Source organism: Stegodyphus dumicola, chromosome 4 (genome assembly GCF_044657685.1).
Source record: "Stegodyphus dumicola isolate Sdum_Otavi_A_Nest chromosome 4, ASM4465768v1".
Lineage (NCBI taxonomy): Eukaryota > Metazoa > Arthropoda > Arachnida > Araneae > Eresidae > Stegodyphus > Stegodyphus dumicola.
In genome coordinates, this window is record NC_140771.1 from 207,981,100 (window position 1) to 207,997,520 (window position 16,421).

The 16,421-nt window shown below is 33.0% G+C and overlaps 1 non-coding gene across 1 annotated transcript; it reads right to left on the bottom strand.

Annotated features, from left to right (window-relative positions):
- Positions 1-13,534: 13,534 nt before the first annotated feature.
- Positions 13,535-13,609, bottom strand: TRNAI-GAU (transfer RNA isoleucine (anticodon GAU)). The gene has a single exon. It is a non-coding gene; the product is annotated as a tRNA-Ile (tRNA).
- Positions 13,610-16,421: the final 2,812 nt, after the last annotated feature.

Genomic DNA, 16,421 nt, shown 5'->3' on the forward strand with positions numbered 1-16,421 from the left:
AGAACTTTATCAGTGTGCATGAATATAGTCAAGAGTGTGCGCAATGCCATTTTTGTACAATTCTGGGATGTTTTTTTAAGTGAAAATAGGTCGACGTGTACATGGATGATACCGTGTATGTGCAATTCGTAAAAACACGGCAAGCAGTTGGCGATTCTGCACTTTGCCCAAATTTCGCACCTAATCTTCGTCATGATTAAGCACTTTTGTTCCATAAAAGTTCTAGCATAAGCGTAATTCGGCTAGCAGATTGTTGGAAAAAAATGTTGGAAATGTTGAGTTAAAAAAAAAAAATGCCTTTACTTCGTGAAAACAAAATGGCGTCCAAACAAAAACTAGCAGGTTGCTGTAGCAGGGTTGGTCGCCAAATTTTCGCCAAAAAATTGCCAAGTTACCATAATCTAAAGATTAACAGGTATTTCTTCCACCTTCTCAGCATGCCTTCGTGATGTTATGGTCAGCACTCTCGGCGCATATTAGAGAGGTCTGAGGTTCGAGTCCCAGCGAGGATATTGCTCATTTTTCACGATTGCTTCAAAATACCTAATGCCTCTAGAGCCTTAAAGCAGAAAGCGTTTTCAGGTAATGAAACAGCAGGATATTTGCATGAGAAATTTCATTTATGGCAGTTTGTGAACAGCCGAATAAATTTAAATCATGTGACTACATATAGCTTTGATCTTAATAATTCGATTCACTTTGCGACTCTGCGACGGTGAGCATCCAGTAGAACTTCATTTCGAATTTTAAATATAGTGATTTTTTCTTAGTTAGGAGGTATGTGCTGATATGATACGTGTAGCGTATAGAGCTGGACAGTCATACACAGAATATTTTAACTATCCAGTTCCAAAACTGAATCATTACTTTTTCTTCGGATGATTGTTTCTGCATAAACTTCCATAGCTCCAGTATTATCTACCATCTTTTCTCAAGCCGCATAAGAAGACAAAAAAAAAAGTCATACCATTTTACAGCATTTATTTACATAATCCAACATATAATTTCTATACTTTATACATAAACCATTTTGATCAATTTAATTAATTTTTTTAGTTATAAACTAAGACCTCTGAGCATTCTTAATTCTCTTAAGATAAGCTAGATAAGTTTCATCCTTAGTTTGGAAAATCAGATGCATTTTCGATTTCGATATTTTCTACTTCCGGCAGATTTATGACAATGTAAATGCATCGTTAACTGAAGAACAGCTGTTCGTCATATTCAGCTGTTATTTCTTGAGATTGAAATGTAATTCATTTTATTTCTTTCTACCGTACAAATTCACATAGCTGGCAAAGCTAGAATTGTCTACACGATCTAGCTTTGGAATGCTGTACATACGATTTTAGACTTGAGATTATATTAATACATAAAATTAGAAATTCTGAATTGCATTCTTTGGTTCAAATCAAACCAAACAAATATCGAATATCGAATTTTCGAAATCGAAATATCGAATTTTCCATTATTAGATTTGGCATTAAATTAATTAAATCCTGCATCTGTCATATTTTATTCTATCAGAAGAGTAATTAGATACCAAATGACTCATCAAAAACAATTCAATATATATGCAGCTCATAAATGAAATATGTTGCTATTTCAAATTACATTCGTATCGTAACCAATTAATTACCTTTTCTCTATAATTATGAAAGCTATTATGCAATAATTAAATCATTGCATGCTAGGATCCATTAATTAATTATTTAAAACAAGCAGAGACCAAATTGTCATCCAATTTATTTCTCATATACCTTGGAATAATTTAGGATAATACATATTTTGAAGTTGTATCGAGTAGTTTCAGAGCAGTTTTGTTCATAATGTAAATATTACGCATTAAAATAGCCTCTGAATTTTAGTTTCTACTACCATCTTCTTGGCAAACGTTATACACAAAGATGCTCTAATGCTTTTAAAGCAATTTTATAGTTTCATGTTCGCGTAGGGTAAACCATATAGCCATGTACTTCTATTTATATAGATTTAGAAAGCTGGTATTTTAATGTAGTTTGTTGAAAGTATTCAATAACACTTGATTAAATATATAACTAAGCGCCTAAAATTTCCATGAAACAATTGAAGATAGTAAAGATTGAACAAAAGAGTTACCGATGAAAGAAAGTATCTGTATAAAGTGATTACTCTATGTACTCCAGTATTCTTTGAGAAGATATAAAATAAGAAAAAGCAGTGTATTGAAGGTAGTCGTACTGTAGTTCTTTTGTTTGTTTTTTTACAATATAATCCATTTTTTGAATATATTTTAGAACTGATATAAGACATATAGTCGAAAAAATGACTGACCCCTAAAGAACATCAGATGCAAAATAAATAATACATAATAAAAAATATAAATAAGATACAAATAATACTCAAATATAAAATAAAAGTAGGGAAAAACATATAACAAACACTCACCAACATACAAACAAAAATTAACACAAAGGACAGCATCATATCAGAATTCCAATTACACCTCGATTTGCATTAATAAATTTGAGGACATCTTGTGCAAAAGATATAAAAGCTTTGCTATCAAAATTATCATTATATATAGCATTATCAGTTTTTTAAAGCTTCCTCTGATCGGCGAACATAGGACAGTCCTCCAGAAAATGTTTCGCGTCTCTAGTGGCATTCCAAGAAATACAGAGTTCGTTATTTTGTAAGTTGAATCTCTTAAAATAATAGGGAAATCACCCGTGGCCAGTAAGAATTTGGTTTAAATCAGTATTGTTAAAAATAGCCATTTTGTTAGAAATTCTGATAATTTTCATGTCACCTTTATTTTTTGGTGAACTTTCCTACAGGATTTTGCATTTGCCATTGTAAAATTTCTTCATGTGTGTGATGGCCATCTGTTTAGATCCTGAAATTTCAATAAAGGGGATATCCATATCGGAGGCTGCCTCCTTGGCCAGATAGTCGGCCTTCTCGTTTCCAATATATCTCAGCTTTAATCCAGTGCAGTTTTACATTTTTACATCTAAATACCCCTTCAAAGTTTGTAAACAGTTTTTGATTTTCAAGATGATGGGATTGGCGTTGAGAACACATATGGTGTTATTTAAGAAGTAACTCGTTTGCTCCTGTACGTAGACACAGACACAAGGCATCACAGTTTGACTTTGACTAATATCACAAAAAAATTGGCGGACTAGCTCAGCCCATCATCAACCCAAAAAGGAATTCTCAGTTTTTTGAGAATTTAAGTTCTTGAGCAACATATTTAGCACCGATGATAAGAAGTCCTGAAATCATAACATTTCAAAAAGAATGTGTTTATTAAAAATGTTAAAAATCCTAGATGTGTTATCAGAGTTTTAAAAATTCTCTGAAACCAAAATGTTTACAAACCGTCAGCAAAACTTCAAAATCACAAATATACAAAATCATGATTTCGAGAAAAGTCGAGTTAAACTTTTTTTAACTCGACCACATAACCACATAATACATTTTTTTAAATTAAAAGTAATTGTTCTTTTACACGTTTTCTCTTCTTTTAGACGTTCTTTTTCTTTTCTTTTGTTCTCTTTTACAGGTTCTCTTTTTCTCCTGAAACAGTAACAGGAACATTGGAAAATAACCAGAAACTGCATATAGATGCAAGCAGCAAAAAAATTGAGTGGTGATTTCGACGGGGTACCGATGATCGATTTAAACTGCTGCCAATCCTGTTAGCCAAATAAGTCAATAACCAAAAAATAAAGTAGCATCCCAATTTTTTCCTACTGTACTAGATCAGGATTCCGGGTTTTTTTTTTTTTTTTTTTTTTTTTTTTTTTTTTTTTGTTAAGTACCAAAAATTTCTCAGTATCATCGACGATTATCTCCAACAAAGCTCTTTTGATACAGCCTTTTGATGATTTCTGCAAACATGTTAGTAGTAATGTTGCTGGATTCTAAGCTGTAATGTCGCTGAAAATTGTACACAGAGAGTTACAGAAACAATGTCTTTTCTTCTTCGAAATTTAACTCAAGATTCTGGAACAGATACATTAATGACACGTTTATTTTAATTCTGAATGTTAAAATTTTTTTTCATTTTTCTTTTTGTTGACGAGCATATACTTTGTAAGGATCCTAAGTTTTACTAACGTTTATTTTGTTTTAAATCTTTACTATCACTTCTTATTTTCTACTTCCGGCCAGAATTAAAAGCTTTAATTTATTTATGCAAATTTGTCTTGCGAACGCCAAGTACTTAAGTTGTGGCTTTTTGCCAAGCAAGAGAGAGGAAGGAGCTATTAGAAGCAGGCCGCTTGCCATAGTAGTTTTACTCGGTTGCTGGTTGCCTTCAAGGCCAGAGGTTTAATCCTCTTGATAATTTTAAAAGTATCGTAGTGTTAGCAGTTTCTCTGTACTACATACGGCTTTTTGTTAATATACGGTCAATTTTGGAGTTAGGCACTTGTTTGATTAATCCAAAGTTAGTTTAGTTAATATTTTTATATTCTTACGTTCAGACCACAAGTGGTTGGTCTCTGTATTCCGAAGTCCGGAAATCATTGTAAAGAGAGAAAAATAAAGGGTTTCGTATACCCTTCCTGTGTGTATTGTCTACTTCCCAAATTTATTGAACATAGCTTTAGTAAGCTCCCTGTTCCGAGTCAGGACAGTTAATGTTCCCTAAGCAAGTAAGGAGGAACACAGAACCTGATAACTTCACCACTATTTCATTTTTGAAAATGAATCTAATGACGAAATTTCGCTTTTGGATATGTCAGTTTGTAAACCTTTCAAAGGCATGGTTTCTAGTTTAGTTTGTGATAATCTGTTCATAACAACAATCACTTTCAATAACCTCTTTATGACTAAGTACATTAATTATACTTTTTGTCTCATCTTACTGCGTTTCATAAAATTTCGATTATCAAGTCACTGGTATTCAAAGTGCATTTTGTTTGTAATTTTGCTTTACTTTCAACCTTAAACTTAAATGTGCCCTAAATTCAAAAGGGTACTTTAACTAATTCATTTCTGATAACCTACTGCTGAGTTCTGTTGATGCCGATTCGTTACATATTTCCAGCCTATTTTCTTTATACATCCAAATCCTCTCTCAGTTTATTTCTCGAGTTTTTAAGAAAACAGATGTCAGCTAACATGAAATCCATGCTTTGTCTTGGCAGCATTTTCGGTAGTTGAATCATAGGTTTACCGGTTGAAAAGAATATCACTATCATCTCCCATTTCTTTTATACGAGTAAATATTCCATTATGTTTAGACGAAGAGATGTACAAAAGCCATAAGAAAAAGCATTTTATGCTATTGATTTGACGCATAAAATTTGGAAACAGGTAACATGAATTTCAGTGTCGCTGAACGAATTTTTCGGATTAGATTTTAATGCGAATTAAATTTGGTTGCCTTTTTAGTCTTGAGAAATTTCAAAATGCAAATATTTAAATGCATCAGTGCCATTGTCAGATATTTGAATTCCTTTCCTTTAATTTAGCAGGACTCTTTTACCTTACTTCTTTACATTCTCCTAGTCTCCCCCCTTTTAGTCTTCCTGTAAGTTCTTACTTTTCTATTTTTTCTCAGTGCATGAGTTTACCTGCAAAATGAGTTTTATTTCTTGCTATTAACATCCTTGGGGAATCCTATACTTGATATCAAATTTCAGCTTCCCTTTCACAAGTTATTCCTACGTCTTATATCTTCGACAAACAATAATCAGCGTAATTTCTCACAAGCAATAAATCGCCAAAAAATACAAAGGCAGCATATATGCAATTTATTCGTTCTTACAAATATCTTCAAGTACTACATAAATAATGAACACTGAAAAAAAATTATACGCAAAAAAGTAGCAATTACTGAGCCCACGGTACAGCATTAATGCTCTTATCTACTCTTTGTACTATCACCTAACTTTAAGCTGTTTGATTTTTTGCTTCAGGCATTGTTATTATTCCTGCAGGGTTTACCCAGCTGGATTACGGTTCGCTCGTTTCTACTGGAACTCTCATCATTTATACAGATTTTCGTTGTAGAGCAGTTTAGAACTTGCTTTTTGTAAAAAAATTTTATGCTTTCACCGCTATTCTTTGTCTTCGTTCTTGTTAAATCTTAATTTTTATGTCAGGCATGTTTTGATCAATAACAGACGTGTTTTTATTTTACAAAAGAAATTAACGAAGTGATTTCTTTAAATGCGCTGAGAAATTTCGAAGTTACAACTATTGCTTATCAAAAATATCTTTAAAATTGAAAATTGAAGTCGAGAAATGACTAAGTTAAGAAGCACCTACGACCATTACCTTCATAAAAAAACATTTACAATGAACTTAATCCTTGTCCTCTCAATGGAAAAAATTATGAAGCTTGTTTAACTGTTTACTAATGAATACAATTAATACACCTCATGCAATTCACCAGTATTTTATGTACAGTTATTTGGGTTTAAAATCCTGAAATACTTCCACATTTTTATTCAACCACTTTGCTGAAAGAAAAATCTGTTTGATTGTTAGAAAATGCGATTTCTTTTTTTAAGAGAAGTAGGGAAAAAAGCATTTGAAGATTGTGAAAAGTTTTCAAAACAACTATTTTTATTTATTTATTCTAAAGAAACCTCTCTTATGCCTTTTCAGTTTCAGTCATTTCTCAGGAAAACGTTGAAGAATAACAAGCAATTTCTTTTTTTCGAGTTTAGCGAATCTATTCAAATGTTGAAACCTTATCTGAGTTTAAGAAGGACTTTTATTTATTTATTTGTAAGTTGGAAGTCTTGAGATTTTCTTTCTGTAGTCTTTTCAGCGAGGCTATTTGCATATAACTTCTTCTGAAGAAAAGTTTACTATACATTGATGCAGGAAAGTTAAACACTCAGTGTCGCTTTTGGAAAATAAAAGAAGGTATACATACTAAGGGAAATGTATGTTTATATAATATGTATTATGTTACACGCAGATACACCACACACACACACACATATATTGTTGCATGTGCACGGGTTCATAATAGATTGAATGCTCCAGAAACTATAATAGCTTAATAAAATTCATTTTACCAAAAGAAACATTTCACAGTTCTGGAATATTCCACAAAACCACTGTTACAGCTCTTCTCAATATCATAGAGTATAATATATATTTACACTTCAAACTATTAAGAACGTTAAGCATAACGCACTGCAAAGTGTAGCTAAAGAGCGAAGCGTACACGGAGTTATCTCAATATTTCGAACTCACGCTGAACTAAAAAATACTGAGAATGCTCTCATAGATCTTATACAGTTTTCCCCCGGCCGCTGAGAAATGTGTACTACTTTCTACTTCTCGAAATTACTGGAAAGCATATGAAGGCCGGTTATGGTTACAATAACATAGAGGATCACTTACGTTTATTCAGTCATAATATCAATTACAGCTTTTTCACTGTTTTTCTCGCGTATTACAGGAGGACAAAAAGACAGAAAATGTTCGGAAATTTCTGACATAATTCCTCAGAATACTAGTGAGTCTTTCAAACTGTATTTTGGATATTACAAACAATAGCCAAATTCGCAATTTTCCCTAAATTTTCATTACTAATGATTTTTACCAAATATTAATCATTACTAAATTTTTCCCCACTTGCTGTCTAATTAATCTCCAGGTCTTGGTAGATTTCAGTAATTGAAATCTCACATATTTTTCGTGTACTGTTTGCAAAATTTCAGTAGTGAATTTTAAAAGCTAAAGCAAATTAATTAAATGTCTACATACATTGTTTTATGTATGACTAAAATAAAGTTTAAAAAAATTACTGTTAAGTAAAGGAATATACAAAAATACAAGCAAATTTAAATGAAATAAGGTTATAAGGTATTTCTCCCGCCGCCTTCTCAGCATGCCTTCGTGGTGTAGTGGTCAGCACACTCGAGGCGTATTCGAGAGGTCCGTGGTTCGAGTCCCAGCGAGGGCAATAAAATATAAATAAAGCAAACGCAGTCAGTTCTTAATAAAAGAAATCTGCAGGAGAAATAAAATCTGTTTTTATTGATGGAAATATTTTACTTACCTCTGTAAGCCTTGTGTAATACTATGTGGTGCACGAGGATTTGAAATTTTCGATTTATAAGGTATTTCTCCCACTTTCCTAGCGTCCTTCGTGGTGTAGTGGTTCTGGACGCTGGCCCGGTATTTCAGAGGTCCGTGGTTCGATTCCCGGCGAAGACGGTTGCATATTTTTCATCTTTCCTGCTTCCAAAAATATGCCTGATGTCTCTACAAATTAAAAAAAAATTATGGAAATTTTAGTCGAAAATAGCTCAAGACGGATAAAACTTTGGAAATACTCTAATGAGTGGCAGTAAAATAAATAATTTTTATTTAAAAATATTTTTATTAATGTCTATTTTTTTAATATTTTCCACTGAAAATCTTTTCACAATTCTGCAAAATAATGAAATATGGTTGTCCTTCTGCTTGTTCGATATTCAGCATATTACCGGCATATTCCTCCCCTTTCCGAACCATTTTCTAAATCTACTTTCTAAATCGGTATGATTACTCCATCCGCCTAATTCGACAAAAAAAAAAAAAAAAAAAAATCATTCAATAAAAAAAATAATCCAAGACTAAGCAGACTAAACATCTTTACAGCTGCTTAGTCTATTTTCGACAAGAAGCACTTAAAAGTAAAATTTCTGCTTTTAAAATTTTGGTGATGTTTCTAAAACTTTGATCTGCATTGACAAAACCCTTAGAATGTGCAAATTTTGCTTTACTTCTAGCCGAATCGTTAAGTGAAATTCCTTCCTCAGGCTCAAAACTTTCTTGGTTACACCAAATTTACACTTTCTGAAAACATTTCCAAGTGCTTGTTGATTTAATTTATATCTTACAGTTTAGTGGATCGTTGTTGGATTAATTCATGTGCTTACGATCTAGTGAAAATCGTTGTTGACTGCCATGTGCTTACAATTTATTGGACATTATAAGCCTATGAATTAAGTCAACAACTTTTTTCGCATGAAATCCTTTGAACTGTAAGCACGTGAATTATGTCAAGAACAATTTTTATCCACAGTCTACTACTACCCAACCCGACAGGATGACTTCTGACCTAATATGTCAAAAGACAAAAAACAAACTATGTCCGTGACACGGAGGGAGGGGTGAACTACTATATACCAGCCACCACAATTACGGTGTGACCGGCACATCAGTCGGCATTTATTGAACATAGTCAGCAATTAGTTACCAAATGCTTCTTTGAATTGTAGGCACACAAAATAATTCAACAACGATTATCAGGCCAGCAATTTTCTCCTTGTTTGTATATAAACTGTAACTGATCACCTTTACTATCCACATTCGTTAACAGCCTTTTCTTATTTGAACCCTTCGAATTTGCTCTTTATTCTGTTTATCTCAATATCTGAATTATACTTTAAATACTGAAGACAACAAAGCTTTATCAATCATAAATAATTCACTAAAACGGAAAAGCATTTGTAGCACTGAAGCTTCTGGCCTCAGATTTCTTCAATAAATTATAGTATCATACCTAGAATGGAAGAGCCCCTTCACTGAAGAGGACGAATAGTAAAGATACACTAAATCAGATCACATACTTGAAGCTCTGTTCTTTCCAAAACGATTATTTAAAATCATTTTTCTAACGCTAAGTCATCCAGTTTTCGTTCTTATAGAAAATTGCGCAAAACCCATTTCCAGCTTCCTTAGCTCAGTGATTGAGAAACTCGACTGTGGTTGACTATAGGTCGTTATGGGCCCATAACGGCCAGGATATGGATCCAGGACTTAAAATCAACTATAGAATTAATGCATAACTACTGGATTAACGCCATAAACTATATAGGACCTACAGGATTAACTATAGAAAAAGAGTCAGTAGTAGAAAAGAAGAGAAACACGCCCAATGTGACAATCAAAATCGCAATAACAACCTTGTATTTAGCGTAAGTATATTAAAACACTTTTGAGTGTTTGCGATTTTGAAGAGTCAATAGTGTTTGAAAAGCATTCCACGATCACATTCCCTAGCAATGCTAGGGATTCAGAATCCCTAGCAAGAAGCATCTGGTTAGTAAAGTAACATTAGTCCGTCATATATTTTCTTCCTCCTTACCGCGTACCTCTGTGGTGTAATTGGAAAGCACGTCCTGCTAGCAATCGCAAGTTCTAGAATTTTGAATTTCGGTGAAGGCATTTCGAATTCTTCATGTTTTCCTGCTTCAGAAAACAATTCTAATAGCCAAGTCACTGAAATCCACAAGGCAACAGTACCAAGAGAGTTCTTTTTTAAAGAAGGAAGCAAATTTGCATTGAAATTAAAACATTTTAAAGAAGAAATAATTCCAAGTGTCGTTATGAGACACTGTGAAGACATTGTATTTTAATGACAGCAGTTTTAATGAGATGTTTAACATACACAGCAAGTAAAAAAAATCTACCGGTTAGAAAGTAAAAACAAATATCCCGAGTCTTGGAATTAATTTATAACCTATAATACGAAAATTCTTAAGAAGTTATGGATATTCCCAACAGGATGCTCATCGAAAACACGTAGCTCATGTACTCCAAGAATGGTGCTGTTTAATGTGTCCTCCTAAATCACATAAATTAATTTGTCCACTTATCACAGCAACATAGTTTGAATTCTACAGAGCGGTTAAAGCAAGATTTAGATGAAATCCCTTGTGAAAGAACGACTTTAAAAAAATAAATAAATAAATAACTTTAGTAGAAAATTTTACGTTCCTTTTTGTATAATATTGTTACGAAATGTACAGGTACGGTGGGATAGCTTCCCTGCAAAGTAGTTTTAAGGTTGCCATAAAATGGCAAAAGAAGGCAGAGTTGCCACATTTGGCGAGAAATCGCCCATTTGGTGACAAAATTGGCGATATGCCATGGACAGATGGAGAACCTTCTGGAACGAATTCTTACCGGTTTAGCCCAGAATGTTCTCGAACACAAGCCAAAAACTATATTAACCTTGCTGGTTTGCAGTCAGTTAGAGTTTACCTCGTCGAGAGGGCGAGTCACAGTGAACATCGTTTAGAGTGGGAGATTTCATAGTTAGTGTCTCGAGTTAGTCAGTCCGTGCGGAGTCGATTGAGTTGACAGCCTGGCAGCGAGTGCCGAGTGGGTCATCGAGCGCATCGAAAGAGTCTCTTAGTGTATCGTGGATAGTGCATCGTCGAGAGAGTGTCTTGAGATCCGGGAACGACTGAACCGAAGAGTCGGGAGCTGTGCTCTGTGTGTCGTAGGGTGCATCGCGAGTTGTAGCGTGGAGAGTCTCGAGAGTTCGTGGAGTTCCGAGAACGACCAAGCAAAGTTGGGAGCTGTACTCTGGTGCTTTGCAGTGAAGCTGTCTCCATCGTTATAGCCTAATAATCTGGAGGCTGTGTCCCTGATTGTTCCAACGAGTGTATAGTAGATCTTCGACGACTGTAAAACGTGACTTTGGAGCTGTCCTCATTAATATTGGTAAATAAAATGTGTTTCGATACTGTGTCAAGTAGTGTCGTCGTAATTCACTCCAAATCCTCACGAACCCGTAATGAACGTACCGAAGGAAGAAAATAACGTAACAACTGGTGTCAGAAAAAAAAAACGTAACAATATATACAAAAGTATATATGCATACAAAAGTATATATGTATACAAAAGTATGTTATATAAAAACATGAATGAAGCTTATTAAATATATTAATTTATATATTCACTTAACTTAAATGATAAGATTTAGAATAGGTGAATGATTATATTAAGTAATGTAGTATACTTATCAAAAGATTTGGGATGACAAAAAATTTCGAAGAATTTCATAATAATAAAAAAATTAATTTTTATTAGTTTACTAACTGGTTTCAATGGCGTCTTCATAACTCTTTTAAACTATTTTTTAATTTTTCTTAGAGAGAAGGGGGGATGAAAAGAAACTTGTCACCATGCTTAAAAATATAGCAGAATAATGGTCGCTGTGTTCAAGTGAAAAAAAAAATAGTATTATGGTGTAATCAATCTTGCAGATCGTTAAAAAGCGTTTTATCAAAATAATATTAAGCTTGAACTAGAAATAAAGGACATCATGAAAAAACAAAAATTACAACAATCTGAAGCAGATGAGAAATTTTAAGAAAAAATATTTCTAAATTAAAAAGTTTCAGTCATTTAAAAGAATCATTAAAAAAGAACAAAACCCACCTTAGTGATCTGTTAGAAACTTAACCTAAAAATTGTCTATAGATATAAATATTGCACAAAATTTTAGTAATAATGCTGCTAGAATTGAACCCAGGAGGAATAAAAATGGGCAAATTATTGCACGCGCTTATTATTATTAGAATGGGACTGTTTTTTCAAATCTGCCAAAGGCACAAAGATTGATTACTATTAACCAAAGGAAAACTGACAAAGCTAATGATAGACGGAAACCCTTAGGTTAATGCACTACATTTTCACATCTCTATTTTTCAATGCTATGGAACCTTTATTAAGAGGATGTAAAAATACTTTACCTTTTAAGAGGATATAAAGAAACCTTTTATTAAAATCAGTAGATTAACAGAAAGCTCAGCTTGTGCTTACAGAACGAGCCAGTATTTATGGCAACGAACTCAGTAAAGTTCCTTAACTAAGTAAATTGTAAGCTAGGCCAAAGGCTGCACAGACAGCGGCAAGCAAATTGTCTTAAACCTAATATCGACGGAGAACAACGCAACACCGCAGATAAATAGCTGTCAACAGAATCAACGTGACCTTTATCAGGCGGAACAAGCTCTGATTCTACAATCTACAACCTTACTTTAGATACTATCTCTTTCTACCTCATTTCACCACACGTGAACTAGAAATTAACATTCTGGCAGGAAAACGGAAAACAAGAAAGACAGCAAAGGTAGCTGACATAAAGTAAAGTGTTAATAAAAATAAATAAATATTGCACAACCCTCTAATTTTATTTCCTTACTCATCATCCTAAACTTTTATTAGAGGCCAGTTGAGGCTTAATAAGTTTTTACTTTATTTTTTTTTTATCTTCGGTGATTCCATAATCCTATTAGGAATTATTCGCTAATTCCATAAGACGATTTCTGGAGAGTTGTGACAAAATTTGAAAAATTTTTTATTTTGTTACCAAGTTTACATATTTATTTAAGCTACGAGGTAATTCTTTATTATAAAGTAATTGCTAAATAAATATATTTTTACATTTTTATTTCCTATTTTTTTTTTCCCCGATGGAGTGGCAACAATTGGAGATGTGAGTTCTTGGCTTTCATCATTTGTTTAATTCGGTTAGTGGTTCTCTCAAATTCTGATCATATTTCTGCTCAGATTCTTACAACAGCACAAAGATGGTTCAAGAGCATTATATTTTTTACTTTTGTTTAAGTCGTGATGTAAAAGTATTGAATAATGAGGTCGTAAGAGCCTTGAGAATGTTTTTCTTATTATAGCATTCCTAAAATTGAAGTTATGACACAAATAAATGCAAATTCGGTTGTAGAGACATTAGGTATATTTTTGGAAACAAGCAAGATGAAAAATAAGCAATTGCCTTCGCCGGGAATCGAACCACGGACCTCTGGAGATATCGGCCCAGCGTGCAGAACCACTACACCACGAAGGCACGTTAGGAAAGCGGGAGAAAAACCTTACACGGTTTAAAAAAGCATTTTATGCTTTATTATCCAATTATTATTATAAATAATAACCAGACCCTTCACAAGTTAAAGTCAAACTGGATTCTGAATTTTGACTTCGTAACAGTTATTCCTGCAAAGTTTAAAAAAAAAAAAAAAAAAAAAAATCTGATGTGTACAGCACATGATTTCCTTGTACGGAATATTAAATTATACGCATTTTCTTGCATTTCATTTAAACTTATTGGATTGAATTAAATCTATTTCGTCGACAGCGCATAAACCACAATAGAATAAATGCACTCTTTAAAATTCATTACATTTGTTTACCATAGCGACACTCTGGCGCTAGGTTCACTTCATATTTCGTTCATATTATAACTATATCAATGTATGTCTATGTCTTATCACTTAATAAGAGGCAATCGACCATTAACGGCCTTTACCAATATATTATACTTGACTTTAAATGCTTGAGGAAGCGAGTAAGTTGTATCCAATAATATGGAAGTACTTGTGCACATGCTGTGCTAGAACACAGAGATTACTAGCGACGGAGGCTCCTGTGCTGCCGTCCGTAGAATAAATAAACTTTGAACAAATCAGGCGTCGTGGGGCGCCATCTATTAGTAGGGATGAAAAGCATTTTATTTGACTGGAGCTCTGATTGCGCCATCTCTTGCAGGATGTATTGTAAGGCATTTTTAAAATTTTATAAAAATTATTCTTCTGATAAGCAATAATTGGAAAGTGAAATGATGAAAAACACAATTTGCTGTACATTGAAACGTTGCACAAGCGTAAAAACTATTTACATACAAAGTCTACCTGCTTTGGCAGGAACAAAGTCCATAGCGCATTGTAATTTGATAAGTAAATCTATAAGTAAAGAAAATGAAGTAAAATCTTGCCTAAATAAGAAGAAAACAAAAATATATACATTACCACCGACTATTATGGTGAATAGCGCGGGGCCTCTTGTCATATTATAACTCAGAATGCACAAAATTTATATCATTTGAAGAATTATCTAATCGTTGCCACATGTTCTGTTCAAATACTATAATAAAGCTAGAACGATGTATAAAAGAAATTAAGCGAACAAAACAAAACAAAAAAAAAAAAAAAAAAAAAAAAAAAAAACAGTTTTTCACAGACGATTCAGTATTTCTCATTCAATTAATTCAGTTCTCACTTCGCGACAAGGCAAAAATACATAAAAACTCAAAATATCTGTATTAAAAATTACGAAGTAAATCTTAAACACTTATTTCCTCGAAAATATTTCAGAAAGGATTAAGCATGATTTAATTCGCAATAATAAAAAAAGGCGTTATCTTTGTTGTTGCGAAGCTAAGTTTCTCTAGATTGGCAACAAATCCACTATTCTGCTGTTTCAAATGTAAACAAGCAATGGCCGCCATCAAAAAAATTATTCGGCTTAGCGGCACTTAAACAACTTCAAAATTGTTGATAATTCTAAAAATGTTGCATACAGATTTACTAAAGGCATAAAAACCTTAACCGGAAGATAAGAACAACATAATTCAATCATTTTAAAAGCAAAATATGTACAATTTACAAACATAGAAGAGTAAAGAAACTGAGATTACTGAGCCGGGTAACAGAGTGGATATAAAACGTTTTTAATTTCTTCTATTGCAAAAAGCTAATTTAAAAGTCAGAATAAATTTAAGTGTTAAATATCAAGCATATTTATGAATAACAGATCTGTTTCAATTGGTTAACCAGCCTTGGTCATTTGACTTTATAACTGCGTTAAATATAAAACACTAATTTTCAATTATATAATATTTGGCCGCCATTTCCTTGCATCAGTGAGTTAATATTCTAATGAACAAATCATTGTTGAATTTTTTTTAAAACAGAAAGCGTATTTGGAATAGTGATTCTACACTTTTTTAGTTGATAAAACACTTAACTGAAGACTCACGATCTCGTGACACAATAATTTGAAATTTAAGTTATTATTATAATTTTATTGTGATGTTATTCTGTTAACATTTTTCACATTAAAGTGAGGGCTGTGCTTGTTGTCTTTTACAAATTACGTCAATAAGTAGTTTCAGAGCTGACGCACCAACATAAAAATCATCATCAAGATGCAGTAATTTGTATGTCTGTTCATATTTCCTTGTTTTTAATGGAGAAATTAGTGTTCATACAAGTACGGCGTTAAAAAAAGGAAGCAAAATTTTTATTACTCTGAGATCATTTGATACTGACAACGTACATGAATTCCAACGTTGTCAATATCACACGTACCTTCACTGTTATGAATCTTCAGTATCACATGTATCTTCAGTAAAATTCTTTAAAGAACGATTCTAAAGTATCTAGAAATTTGGCTTTTATGAAAGTATTGTATGATAAATCTAACAATTTCGTTTTTTATATCGAAGGGCAGCATGGTGACTTTTGTCTGCTGTATTCACCCATTAGGAAAATATTCCTCTTCTATACAAGTAAAAACAGAGAAAGATTTATTCGATTATTTAATTACAATGAAGCACAATAAGGATATTTGCTGGAAAGGGTAGCCTTCGTGGGGAAATTTCTAACGAAACGATAAGAGAAACATTTTATTAGCTGTGTATGTCTAATATGCATACTTGTACTATATTACCGGCTTCTTCATGCATCCACTTTGAATGTTTTATAAGGTATTTCTCCCGCCTTCTTAGCATGCCTTCGTAGTGTAGTGGTCAGCACACTAGGCGCGTATTCCAGAGGTCCGTGGTTCGATTCCCGGCGAGGGCATTGCAAATTTTTCATCTC